Source organism: Panonychus citri, unplaced genomic scaffold (assembly GCF_014898815.1).
Source record: "Panonychus citri isolate SS breed McGregor unplaced genomic scaffold, ASM1489881v1 Contig00140, whole genome shotgun sequence".
NCBI classification, from domain to species: Eukaryota; Metazoa; Arthropoda; class Arachnida; order Trombidiformes; family Tetranychidae; genus Panonychus; species Panonychus citri.
In genome coordinates this window covers 1,946,441-1,961,366 of record NW_026515545.1, presented here as the reverse complement: position 1 = coordinate 1,961,366, position 14,926 = coordinate 1,946,441, and the positions used below count along the sequence as shown (strand labels likewise).

At 31.1% G+C, this 14,926-nt stretch overlaps 1 protein-coding gene across 1 annotated transcript in view; it reads left to right on the top strand.

The window, feature by feature from the left end:
* The window catches only part of LOC128394935 (tachykinin-like peptides receptor 99D), a 62,040-nt gene that overhangs the window by 43,430 nt on the left and 3,684 nt on the right, over positions 1 to 14,926 (top strand). The gene's annotated exons all lie outside the window — the stretch shown is intronic.

The following is a 14,926-nucleotide window of genomic DNA, read 5'->3' as shown; positions in this document are numbered from 1 at the left end:
CTCATTATTTAGATTAAGTGTAAATAATTTCCCTTAAACAATAAATATTGATTCATGTATATAAAATTCAGTATCATGGATTGGATATACTATTTACTTTTTTTGGATAACTTATCATGAGAATAAGAAACAATATAATAAACTTAAAATTCTGGATTCTCTTTCATCGAGAATAATCATTAATAATAAGTTTCCATCTAAAATTACAAAGATTCAGTTCATTTTTATTTCTATTCTTTTCGTTTTTTTAATATTCATTTCACTCCCTGTTGGTGGGAAGGGAAATCAATCCCTTTTCTTACCATAAATTTCAATTCGTTTTCTCCATGTAATCGAATAACATTTTGTAGACTTTCACCTGATTCTCCGTTGAAACTTTACTCCGTTCTTTTATTCTGATTTCTCTTTCAACCTACACCCAATTTCCTGAGTATGACCAAGTAAACATGAGGAAACTTATCATGACTCTTATTAATAAAGTGAAAACCCTTACAACTTACAAATGATAAACAACTTGTTGACTTTTCGCATTTTCCTCATCACCTCTCATCTTGATCATCTTCATCGTCAACACCTAATATTATCTCATTGCTTTTCCATCTCGTTCCATGGTTCAGTAGAATCGATGGTTTTATCTAATTCTGATTCTAGCTCATTGATTATTCAAAAGTCAACAGACAAAGTTTTCAAGTTCTAAGATTTACTTCAGAACTTATTTCTGTTTTCCTTTGTTCATGTTCCTTGGTGAGAACTTACTTTTTCTCTCTCTCTCTCTTTTCTTTACTTTCTCTTTCTATTTTTCTTACCTCTTTTCCTCTATTAAACTCTTACAATAACTCATTCATCATGATTCCAGGTTTACCATTCATCTAGTTGCCTGAAATTCATGATGAAACATTTTTCTACGAAATGAAACTTTGTTTTCATCGTTTACTCAAAACATTAACTTTTTTCAATGGTTGATTCAGTTAATATATCAACAATTTAGTCTATTGTACATACATTAAACTATTATCCATGTTTGTTATGTTCACTGATTAACAGAAATTAATTTAACCATGAATCATTTCTGTTGACAATATCAATTAGAATGTGATGTTGAATTTGATCAGCAATCAGCTAAATGAACCGTTTTTGATTCATGATTGTCGTTACCTCTTGATCTTGAAGGTTCACAGGAAACTGTCTTCCCATGTAATCATAACTATTCACATATTTTCCCCCAGTTTTATATCATAAAATCAACGAATATTTCCCCATGTATAACCATGAAATCTCATGTAATAGTTATCCCCATACGATGATTTTGAACTTTTACAGAAACAAAACCCATTCACTTAACTTAATCAATCCTCTAATTGTGTACATAAATTTTACCCAATCAACAGTGAGGAGTCAAAAATGAGTCAAAAAACAGGTTGGTTGGGACGTTTTGACTCAATTTTGAGTCAATCTTTTTGACACGAATTGAGTCAAAATTGACACGAATTGAGTCTTTTTTGAACATTTTTAGATCATTATTTGACTCTAAAAATGGTAAAAGAGACTCAATTTTGACTCTTTATTGACCAGTTTTGAGTCATTTTTGACCTTTTTCGGACCATTTGGGTTTGATTTTTAAATTCGCGAAGATTCATCTAAGAAGATCTTATGAAAAAGCGAAAGTTGATCTTTGATTCTGCGGTTTTCTTAAGGTGTAGAAAAGAAACTTTCTCGAGAATTGGATAGCTAATCATCCTGGATATTAGAATACCCGATCCATATTCGTTCGAATTTTTAATTCCTAATATATATTATAATTGATCATTTAGACCACACACGTGCAAGAAGTTTGAAAGTTGAAAATTATTGTTCATTGAATTTTAATTGATCAATACTCAAAGAAGAAAATAACAGAATAAATTTCTAGATGTGATTTTCACAGTTCATAGATATTATTATCAGGAATTATCAAGATCTTCATCGGTGAAACAACTTATATCAAATGTTTTGAAAACTTTCATTGGACGATTCTTGATTATTCTTTCTGGAAAGCTCGTTATTTAATGAACAAAGTTCCTTCATCATCCTTCTCCGAACAGTTTTTTCCAGTTCTTTAGAATATGAAAATATCTTTGATTTTCTGAATAAGTGATCTAAGAAAGTAAGAGTGAAGGAATAAATATCTTGATTCAAATTCAATGTGGTTCGAATATCTTACTGAAAAAAGCACGAACTCTTTCATGGCCAAGTTTATGGTCAGATTCACCTTGGAGCTTAGCATTAAATGGGTCTTTAAAGCTCCAAATGAAAGCAAGAGGATACTTGATCTTACAACCATCTTTCTTCTGAAAAAGATCTTTGAATTCTTTTTTATCATAAAATCTTTTTCCAAGAACCACATCCTCGTAATAACTTTTAGGGAATGATAATTTCACAATTGAATAGGCCAGAGAAGGAGGATTATTAGGTTTGGCTTGTTTAGTAGCAGCTTCGTAAAGATCTAGATCCAATTGAATCAGACCTTCGATGAAAATCTGATTCTATTGAATTTGGTAGAAAAGTGTGAATATTAATGATTAAATGATCATATCGTCATTTTATGGTTGAAATTGTAGTAAAATTATGCAAAATTTTACCTTTTGGCTGATTTTATATGTTGAATCTGTTTGTGGAACAATATTATAATTCTCAATCTCATCTTGCTTTTTATGATCAATGATCTTACGAAATTCATTCAAAGTTTCGATTATTGAAATCAGTATGCAACCAGTAGTATCAAGACTTGAAAGAACACTTTTTCTCAAGTTTAGTTCAGCGAGTTGATTGTCAATCTTTTCCATGGCAAAATCCGTCGATGAAAGATCAGGTGAATGAGCGTTTTCAAATTTCTTATTTTGGTCAACCTTCAAGGCTTTTTTTGGTGGAGATTCTTGTTCCAGCACCTCTTCATCAGCGCTTTTGGTTAAATTCTCGTTGATTACACTAACGTTTTCGCATCTTGAAGGAGCAGCAGTTTCTGAATTCCCTGAAAAAAGATCTTCCAATTCAAGTTTATTTAACACACGAAAAGAAGGAATGTCATCTTCATATTCAAGCGGGCAGTGTGAGAATACTATTGCTCCATTTCCTATTTTTTTCATCTTCGGAAGACCTTTCCATGCTTTCACTGTTATCAAGTTTTCTTGGAGGCAAACTTTAAGATCAAATGGAGATTCTGTGAAGAAGATATGATCAATTAATATCACGATCTTTGAATTTAAAAGAAACTTATGAAGACTCACCTCCTAAAGCCATAATGCGTCCACGAAAAAAGTATTTCTTGATGAAAAACTTGAAACAATTCATTTTCATATCGGAAAAATATTCAAAAGGCAAATTGATGTCATTTTCTATGAAAACTGATTTTTCAAGTTTCACCAGTATGGGTTGCTCCACTTTTTCACCATCACAGTTAATGAACGGATAAACAATACCAAATAATAAACTTTGATCAAGCCTTGCAGTGATATCACGTGTTGATTCAGGAGATTTACTTTTCGCTGATGTTCCAGATTCCAGTATCATATCAAATTGTGTAGCTGTCGGTTCTTGATTATGTTGATGTATTGCCTCAATTGTAGTAGAAATTTTCGGTCGTTTGAAATTTCCAAAGACTTTCAAATTTTTTTGCAGCCCGGTTGAGGTTCTCAACCCAGAAGTAGATGGAAAGGATTTCACTGAAAGAGAACTTTTTGATTTCGAACTTGAAGAATTTGGAACATGATGTGACATATTGAACTTAAATAATAGAACTTAACACTTTGATTATATATTGAAAATAATTTGGTAAGTAGATTTATTCGTATAAAGATCTCAACTTGCGTTGCTATGTTTGAACACTAATTAACTGTTTTTGAGATTACTTGTTACATTTTGTGAATATTATTGATTCAAATCGGAAACCGAAAAATTGAAAGCTAAAAATTGGGAAATTTCCAGAAAGTAAATAGTTTGACATCATTTGATTAAATTGTCAACCAATGAAAAGCAACGGATGCTCTCAAGGGGAGAATGTCAAATACCTTGAATAATTGGTATCCTTGAAAAGGTGAAAAAGTAATATAATTTGGAAAATTACCCAATGAAAGCTCTTGATCATTTTTTTGAGGGAGTTTCTGTTGCAAGGTCAGATTGAACTTGTGATTTTGCTGCAAGCAATTGCTGCAAAAAAACTGCATTGGCTGGATCTGTCAGAAAATCCAATGTTCTTTGATCTATGACCTTTTTTGGAGCATCAAGAGAACCTGTTGATTTTGTTTCCGAAGTAGCCGAACTATTTGATGCTTCGTCCAAATTTGTTGCTCTGATTTTCTTTGCTTGTACAGATACAATTTCTGTTTGCTTTCTTTTCTGTAGATTTGAACTTCCAGGAATTGGTTGGGTTGCTGGAATTTCAATTTCAGTCTCAGCGAAACTTCTCTCAGATTCACTTGCAGCAATACCCGACTCATCAGAAATTTGATCTTTTATCTTAGAATTCTCTGTTTTCGAAGAAAAAAAGTAATATTTAAATTTCAAATGAAAACGACATTATGTTAGTGTTATTGTTTTCTTACCTTCTAACGGAGTTGATGACCTGATGTGAGATTCTGAAATACTGTCTTCATTCTTACTTCCAAGAGAAGGATTCGATGAACTTTTTTCGTCTTTTTCAGTAGAAAACATTGGATTTGGTGGTGAAACAGCTAGAAAATCTGGTGATTGGTTTTCTTCTTCATCATCAAATACAATTGTATCGAGAACATCATCGTCATCGTCGAATTCAAACTCATCACTAGTTGTTGAAAGTTTAGTTTTGTTTTCGACCGAGTCTGATTTTTCTTCAGAATTTTCGCCAGTCATCCGCTTTTTCAAATCATCGATCTTTGAATTAATCTCAAAAGTATTCGATGTATTTTCTTCAGAAGCTTTCTCAATATCATTGATCCGCTGAGTTTCTTTTTGGGTTTCAACAGAATCTTGAGTTTCCTCATCAGGGCTGATTTCCTTTTCTCGCTCAGAAGATTGAATGTTCTCATGAGGCTTTTTTCCTGGAAAAACTTTTGGTTGCAAGACATTTTCATCCTGGGTTCTTTCTGAATCATTCATATTTTCATCGTATTGGTTGCTTTTAGTCCCAATATCTTCACTTTCAGTTGCTTCGTCGTCAGCTACCTGATCATCGTGTTGTCTATGATCTATTATTGGTGATCCAACGATCATGGAAACTTCGGGCATGATGATTCCTGATTTTCTCGGAATATTTTTTCCATGTTTCACACTTTTATCAGAGGATAAATGTTTCAACTTACGGCTTTTAGGAGGAGGTATTACCTCTTCATCGTCATCATCATCGTCATTTTCTTCTTTATCACTTTCAATTTGTTCATCGAAATCATCCGAAGAAGTTGTATCCATGTTATCCCAACCTTTAGTAGCCAAGATCTTTGTTCTTTTATAATGGATCGCTTTCGAGAGCACAGTTCCAAGATGCTTCTCAGTACCAGAATCATAGGATTTCTTGCCGCATTTTCTCATAGTGTGATCGAGAAGTGCCTGGTAACGATCGAACCCTCGTCGCTTATCAACTCCACCACATACTGGATACTTGAGTGGATCTTCATGATTCCATAGTTCAAGAAGGGATTTCCGACCACCAGATCCTTTCAAAGTGACTCCTGTTATCCAATGATCTGGGAAACAAATTTTCGCAAGTGTAGCTATAACTTGAGAAGGCTCTCGATCTTGATAAGCTGACGGAAGGAGACCAATAGCTTTTTTATATTTCGAAGATTTAACCGGTAACAGACCTTCGATCATCATAATATTTCCACTTTCTTTTGTCTTGTCTTCTTCAGAAATGATTCTCACATCACAAGTGTTAGATGTTTCACTCAAAGATTCTAACTTTGGAATTGATGTTGATCTTTCAACATAATCAATAATTTCCAACAAATTAGTTTGAATCTGAGCAGATTCAATGAAAAATAGAAAATATGGTGAAGTTGGAGATAAATTGACCGCCAAAGATTTATACTTCTTAATTCTATCTCTAGTGATATTAATAAGTTCTTTCAAGGTTCCAGTATCTTGAGAGATTGAAGAACTTTGATTCTCGAAATTTGTTTCACATTGAACTTGATTAGGACCAGAATCACTTGATGCGGGCTGAGATTTCGTAGCGGGACAACTATCATCTGAAACATGAATAAGCTCATGATCAACTTTTGAACCTTTTGATGACTTTTTCACTGAGCTGGCGTGGTTAATGAACGCGTTGAAATCTTTAATAGATACTGGCTTGAAACTTGATTTCTGAATTCGATTTACCATGATGTTGGGAACCGAAAGCCAGTGTTTAATTTTATTGGCTAAACAAGGAAGTTTTTTGTCTTTAACCTTGTAACAAAAAGCTTTGTAAAGGGCCATAATATCTTGAGAATCATCTAAAGAACAAGAACAAATTTCAATGATCTCATTAAACAAATTGGCATAAAAACTTACCTCCTACACAAACTATCATCGCTGGTAAAGGTTTCCCCCCAAAAATTTGAAGATGAACAATATTGTTCGTATGAACTCTATCAGGTCTAATATCTTGAGGAATCATATTTTTTTGGATCTTGAATCCAATCGGAATAGATTGTTCAGTTTCACCTCCATCCCTGACTCGGGTTAGGGCAACAATTACCTTTTCATTTGCCATAAGGCTACACAGTGAACCAATTATCGTTGTTTGATTAAAAAGAAATCTTGGTTTTTTCTTACTCTGTCGGGCTGAGATTCTTAGGTTGTAGCACTTTCTTTGATCAGTGTCCATAAAATGAAACTAAAAACACTCTAACAAATCAATTTAAGATGGTTGTTGTTCACATGTAAACTGCTAAAAATTGAATTAACTAAAAGCACTGATTTAAAATTGATTTAAAAAAACAACTTCCTTTTTTGATTAGATAAAATTTAATCTAATTTCTTTTTTCCGCCGATAAGAAAAAGATTGTGTTACCATAGAAACAAAAGAGAATAGAATTTTAATTTTGTTCTATTCTAAATCTCATTTTAGAATAGAACATGCTTTTTTTCTATTCTAAATATAAGCTTTTTTATTAATTTCAGTTTAATTCTAAATTTAAATATTGACCACCAATTAAAAAGTTATTTGATCCGTTTTCTTATTTATATTTGTGATTGAATCTCAATAATTAAATATCAAATATGTGTTCTTTGTCAACAAGAAGTGTCAACAGAAAGAAAAGAAAATCTCATTGTTATCAACAAATCAATTATATTGACTCTTTGCCTGAGCTTCAAGTTTCAACATCATGTTCATTGAGTGATGATGAGAACCATTTGACAATTGATGATCATGAATCCCATGAAGAATTTGAAAGTATAAGTTCAAGTGAATTTGATTTTTCCGAAGATGATGTGTCTATGCGATTCATTGATCAAAACGATTACATTGAAGTCTTAGTTTCAGCGCTTTTGAGTGAGTGTAAATTAACCTTAGCCGCTGGTGAAAGAGTGATCAATTTATTTAACAATGTGAATAGACGATATTCTCGTGATCCTGTCATTTTACCCAACATACGATATTTTTGGGAAAAAAGATCCAAGAAAAATCCAATCGGGGTTTATATTTTATGTGAAAAAAAACACAGCCATGGTCCTTTTTTCGGTGAACCTTCAAAATATGGCTCATTCGAATGCGATGGAGATATTTGTGAAGCTAATTTGAAAAATGATAGATATTTTTTACACATTCAACTCAAAGATCAACTTCTTTCTCATCTACCAGTGATTCCTGATTCTCAATGGACAAGATCTTTGAATCAAATAGAGACTATTGACATTTCCAATGCAAGACTTGCTAGTGCTTGTAAAGAATCTTGTCTAAGTGAAACACCAAGAATCACCTTAACTCTTCACTCTGATGAAGTTGCTGCTGGAAACAGCTCATCTGTTAAAATTTTCCCAATATTCGTGTCAATAAATGAGCTTAGACCTGAATTCCGGAGAAGACATTTTCTCTTAGTTGGTTTGTTTGTTGGAAAAGTTAAGCCCGATGTCGCTAGTTATCTTGGACCAATATGCGAAGAGCTGCAGTTACTGGAAAAAGATCCAATAACATGGAAAAATGAATCACAACATGAGATTCAAGCAACATTTCATGTCATTGGACTAGTTGCCGATGCTCCGATGAGAGCTTTTTTGCGTAGTGTACGCCAGTACAATCACATCCATGGATGTGATTGGTGTTTACTACAAGCTTCTACATATCAAGGATCAAGATTCTATCCAAATGTGGCAGAATCAGAAATTCAACAGCTCAAGAGAACACGAGATGATTTTTTACTCTTTGAAAATCTACGTTCAATTGATCAAATAAGCTTCAGTCAAGAGCAGTCACGTTTTATGGAATCATTGGTGGATCTCCCTCTGAATCTCGAAAGTTTCAATATTGTCGATGGCGTGGCGGTTGAGTACATGCATTGTATGATATTAGGTGTTTTTCGTGGGATGATTCTTAAAGGATGGTTTGGTGAAACAAGTTCGAATATCTTTGAAACACGAATCGATAAAAATTTCTTTAGAAAAGAGCTCTCCCGAAGAATTGTTGATATCAAGGTTCCATCAGATGTAACAAGAAGACCAAGAGATTTCGAGCAAATCAAATATTGGAAGAGCTCGAGTATGATGCTTTTCTTGGTTATTATTCATTTGGAATCTTGAAAGGCCTCTTGAAACCAAAATTCTAAACCATCTACTATGTCTTGTTAGAGTTTTACAGCTTTCACACTGCTCTCCAGTTGATCAGAATAAAATATCTGAATTGAAAATCTTATATTCGAGTTTCAAAATGGTATGATGGAGTATTATGGTAAACCATTTATGACCTACAATCTTCATATAATGACCCATTTACCTGATTCCGTACAAAATCTTGGACCAACGAAAAATGTTTCTTCGTATCCGTTAGAAAATTATATGGGATTATTGAAAGATAAAGTTCGGCGATCATCGAATATCGCACAATCATTGGTCAGAATTTTCATCAATGATTTTAACTACGATGTGATTCTAAACTCAATTTTAAATTGGCCTCTACTTGAAAAAGAAAAAAAGGACTTTGGTCTTGTTTCCAGATTGAATTGGAATCCTGATTATCCTGATCGAACTCTCTTAATTAGAGAGAATAATTTTCCTTCTGATACCACCACGAAAGAAATTCAAGAAAGAATTGGTTCCTCAATTGATTCAGCTTTTTTTTTCTTTAAAACGATAAGAATCAATGATAAACGTTTTTCAACAAGCGAATATGGAGATGATAAGCTGTGTTGTGATTCTGTGATAGAATTTGATCGAAAGTTTTTCAAAATTCTACAAATTTTCCGTTCGGAATCAACGATATTCGGATTTTGTGAAAGAATTGAAACAGCTCCAATCAAAATAAATTTCAAAGGATCTGTGGATCATATGCCTCGAATTACCCCATTTACAAGAAGTGAAAAGTGTTGGAAAGAAAAGAAATCATCAAACTGACTGACAAGATTCGTAAATGTTTCATCATTCAAAGTACCAAGTTCCACTACAAATACCATAAAGATATATTAGTTGAGCTGTTTCTGGTCAATTATTGAACCTGCTTAAAACGCGTAAAGCTAAAGTCCAGAGTCATTTCAGCTGTTTCGAATTTACTTCACGTTCCATGATACTCTGCCAGTTTTCTTCCATTTCTCTCGTGATCTTTTATTCTAATTTTTATTCATAGTTTTGTGTATTTTAAGCATCAGTGATCATTTAGAGATCAAAATTTGGTCTTAAATTGTGAAAATTCAAGTGAAATTAGTGTTTTTTTCAATTCTCATTTAAAGCAAAATCTACGAAAAAGCTAATTTTCCTGAATTTTTCTCTTTTCTATTCTTCTTTTTGTTTTGATTTTTTATTCATTGGATTGTTTTTCCTCATCCTCATCATCATCATCACCTTCATCATCTTTTTCTGTGAATTTTCATCTATTATCTTCAATTTTTCTCTATTTTCAAAATGGTCAAATGTAAGTTCTCTTAGTGATAAAAGCTTTTTTTGTTCATTTTTCAGTCGGTTTTAAAACGCTTATTTTAATTTTAATTTTGATTTTAATTTTTCTAGTGATTCAATCTCAACTTTCCGATAAATTGCCTTCAAAGATCATTAAAAGATCCATAGGAAAGAAAATCAAAAGAAAGATAATCATTAAAGAAAAAGATTTGAAAAAACATATTCAAGAATCAAATAAAAAGAACCTAAAGGATCAACCATTGAGAGAAATCAACGAAAAAGCTAATTGTTTGTACGAAAAATTTAAACAATCAACCGAAGATCCAATTTTCTCAGAAGCTGAGGCAATGGATTTCTCACAAGAGATCAAACCAATGGAATCACCATGAACAGCCAATGTTTTAATATCAATGATTTCTGAATCTATTGAATTTCTATTGAAAGAAATTGAATTCATATTCCTATGAGAAAAATTGTTACATTTGCCTTTTTTATTCTACTATTCTTGTCCAAATCTTTTCATTGTTATCATATACAAATTCTATTATTCTATTGCTCATGATCATTGTAATTAGATCAAATCATTTTACCAAAATTATGAAATTCAAAATTCCTTGAAAAATTTTTTCAAAATAAACAAGATACCAGTTCAAATTTTGCGCTTATTCAAATGATCAATTTTTCTATTTTCAACCCGCGATATTGGAAAAAAATTGAAATTCACAAGTTTCAATTTCATAGACTCTATTCTGAGTACAATTTGAGTCTTTTTTTACTCTCTTTCGTTCAAAACCATTTTGACAAATTTTTGAGTCAATTATTGAGTCAAAAAAGAGTCAAAAAATTGTTATTTTCTGTCAAAAAAAATTTATATGTTGATTGGGTATCCTTTCACTACTTATGAGTAAATTTATATAATAGACGAGTTTACTTATCGAAAAGTTATTTTCAAGTCAATCATGCTGGAATCATGAAAATTTGTTCCTATGAAATTTTCACTCTTTAATCAGAATAATTTAATAAACATTGTCAACAATTTATTTCCTTACAATCAACTTGAGGCAAGAAGTTTGGATCTCTCTCTCTCCCTGGTTGTGTAACATAAGAAAAAACAACAACATTTGAACAAGAACAGAAACCGTAACAATATCTTCATGATGCTGGTGATAATCATGAGCATTCACACTTAAAGATATTAGATTGAGAGTGACAGTTTCAAATAATAATGAACAAAATGTTTCCAAAGCTCTCATCAGATTGTCAAACAATCAACTTATATTGTCGCCATCAAGTAAATTGTTGTATGTAAGAAAACAAAAATTCATTTCTCTTGGAGTGAAAATAAAAAATTCTGAAAATGAACATGAATAAATCCTGAATGTATTGAGATGACACAATTAGAACTATTCTAAGCAAACATATTCGATAAAGGTAAAAATTAGTAGTAATATGAATTGCGAATTCATTGTTCATGCTAATTTACCTTTGTTCAGTTTATCTCCATTTCTTTTGCTCCTTTACAGTTTATTTATAATTCATCGTTTATTTCATGTGACAATATTATCTATGAATTTCTCATGGATGAACTTTCGCTCTCTCTATCTCTCTCACCAATCTGTATCTTTTATGTTTCATGATGATTTCAATTCTCAAGTTAAAACTGTTTAACGATGAAGAGATAAATTTAATAAAAAAAAACGGGTGAAAATGAAGTCGATAAAGAAAATTATTATGTTCAGATGATGATAAATTCGCGGGTATTATTCAGTGTTGACATGAGAATAAAGAAAATAAAATAATATGATAAATAAATAATTCATTGAGAGAATGAGATGAAATTAATGATAACTGTACACTTACGAGTTTCTATCTCTCTTTCAGAAATTTTTCTTGGCTTCCAGAATCGTTAATTTATCATCAATGTTATAACATTTCCTTTAGTATATTATATATAAATGATTTCGTATTAGCATCATGCTGATAACTTTTCATCATCTTAATTTGTTTTTTCCTTTGTCATAACTCAATATTATTTGGAAATTTAAATCAACCAACATGATAATGTTGATATCGTTTTAAATATTCAAATGAAAATGAAAAATTTAAGCATTTCAAGTGATTGATGTTTCCGATAGGATATCATGTTTACTGAAGTTCGAGTTTCAGTTTTTTTTCGGTTGCGATTGAAAAAAAAATTTCGACCAATTTTGTTTTCTTTTCAATTCTATTTTGAACTTTGATTTGATTCGTTTTTATCTCTCTCTCTCTCTCTCTCTCTCTCTCTCTCTCTCTCTCTCTCTCTCTCTCTCTCTCTCTTCTTGATAATCTTTTCAAGTTCTGCTTTTTTTATTCATTGAACATTTTGAAGATAAAATTATCGAAATGATAAGTTTCTAATCGATATATGCTGGTGGATGAGGGATGAAGTAGAAGATGAAGAAAATAAAATTACTCAAGATGTAATTTTGTTTTCTCGAGCTCTTACTTTCTACCTGAATTTTGAGTTTTATCATGAATACAGGTAACGAGTGAGGGAAAACCTATGAGATATCTCATGGGAATTGTTGTCATCGAAACAGCTATTAGTTGGATAGTAGAAGTAAAGAGAAAAAAACAATGAAAAATGTATGAAGGTATCAAGAGAATATGCTTGTGTGTGTATCTGCGTGTGTATAGAATAATGGAAAAGCTGAGGAAAATGTTGATTCTATTCACTCCCTGCAACTTGTTGTTCTCCATGAAATTTCAATTTGCCTGAACAGGTAAACAAAAATCTGACCGAATATCTGAGAAAATAGAAAAAGAAACCATCGATATTAATGAACCTCCATCCAGAATCATTATTGTTATCATAGAATTTCAGAAAGTTATCCAATCCACTGATTCAAAGAATTGAAGCAAAATCGTCTCATAAAATCATCTTTTCTCCCAAACTTCAATCTATATATAAACAAACTCATACAGACATGAGAACATAGTAATTACAATTCTGATAACAACATGAAAAAAAAACATGATAAGAAAATTATTTCCTGTCATTAGCCTTCAGGGTGAACAAGAAAAAGAAAGAGTTAGAAAAGTGAAAGTTTCTCCTTTGAAACAATGAGAAGTTAAAAAAAATTTTCTTCAAATTTTTATTCTGTTGTTTTTTGTTCCATATTCAGTTCTGTTAATTTCGTATCGTCTTATCCCATGGTTCACTTTTCATAAGATACTTTCAAACCCACTGTTCAGTGGTCTTTTATTATTATAACCTAGAAAAACAAGTTCCAACCTATTATTACATTAATAATAACATACGACTTGCGTCAACATGAAATTACATGGAAAACAATTGAATGAAAAGTTCATTTCTCTGAATAGTTTTTTTGTTTCTCCTTAATAGGAAATAGTAACAAAATGCCCTCAAGTTTATATACTCTTTTCATGAGTTTTCATTTTTAATTTCAATCACCTTTCAATTCCAAATGATTACCATTTAATGTTGATCGATGATGATGAACATTCATCAGAACTTTTCAGAACTTTTTTCTTCTCTTTTTCTTTCAAACTGATTGAAAATTTTGCTTCTTTTTTTTTCTTGATACTCGACGAGACTTTAATTTCCCATATAATTTATATGAGATACTCTGTTTGCATCTGAATGGTACAGAATTTTTCACTCTCTCCAATAGTTGATCTACTATCATGGAACCAAATTAAGAAGAAGAGAAAATAAAAAAGTTCTAATAAAGATAATGATGAAATGAGATAATTGGTTATTTTCATGATAAGCTGAATCTTTCATGAAACATTAATATTAGCAGATTTTAAGCCTTAATGTTATTCAATTGTTGTTACTGGAAACATAAAAGTGTTAACATTATTATTGTAATTGTGATAATAATCATGTTAAATGTAATCAACTTGAATTGAATATTAACAGAACGAATATAAATGAGAGAATGAGAGAGAACAGAAAATTCTAACAAGTTCTATCGAGTTGTATATTCGAGAGAATGTTATTATTAGGTTAATGACATTTTTTTTCTCTTTATTATCTCATAGAATTATTATCATTAGTTAACAATCTTATTCGAAAAACTTTTTTTTTTCTTCTATTCTTTATAAATAATATTCTATTACCATGTTATTATTAGCATGATATTCAATGTTTTTCTCTTCCCTTCATTACATTCATCATTGTATATTCATCATTTCATTCATTGATTGTTGATACTTATGTTTTCACCTCAAACTTATTGATACTTATTGTTATCATCTCATGATGATAATACTCACTGCCCGTGACCTTTGATTATATGTTGATAATCATAACAATCACTGATATGATAATATGATCATAATAAGTTTCGATAATCAATGGAAAGAAAAAACAAACAAATTCGATTGGAAAAACTTTCTTTTTCTACTTCGTTCTCTTTTCATCTAAAGTTCGATAACAATTCGAGAACAGAAAGTTCTAATGTTCTAATAATCTTTTGTCTTAATTAAGGTTAAATTGTTATTCTTATTTTTTTCTTCTTCTTCTTCTTCATCTACTCTCTTGAATATATTATTACATAAACTTGAATCAGTTGATTGTCACAATCAATATCAAAGAGTTGGTGATATTGATCTTCCAGTGATTATCTAATTAGTGATTAACCATTTTGTGCTTAAGCAATTAAGTTACAAGTGAAACCATTTCAACTTGATTGTTGTTGGAGTTTTTTTTCCCTGGTATATATTTTTTGTTTGACTAAAGTTACCCAAAGAAAATTAAACTTACAATGATAATTAGATGATAATTAGTTTACCAAGTGTTTGATTAAGTTCAAGTTAATTAATAATTCTGTTTGTTTGTTAACGAACCTGAGTGTTGATCAATTTGTTTTTTTTTCTT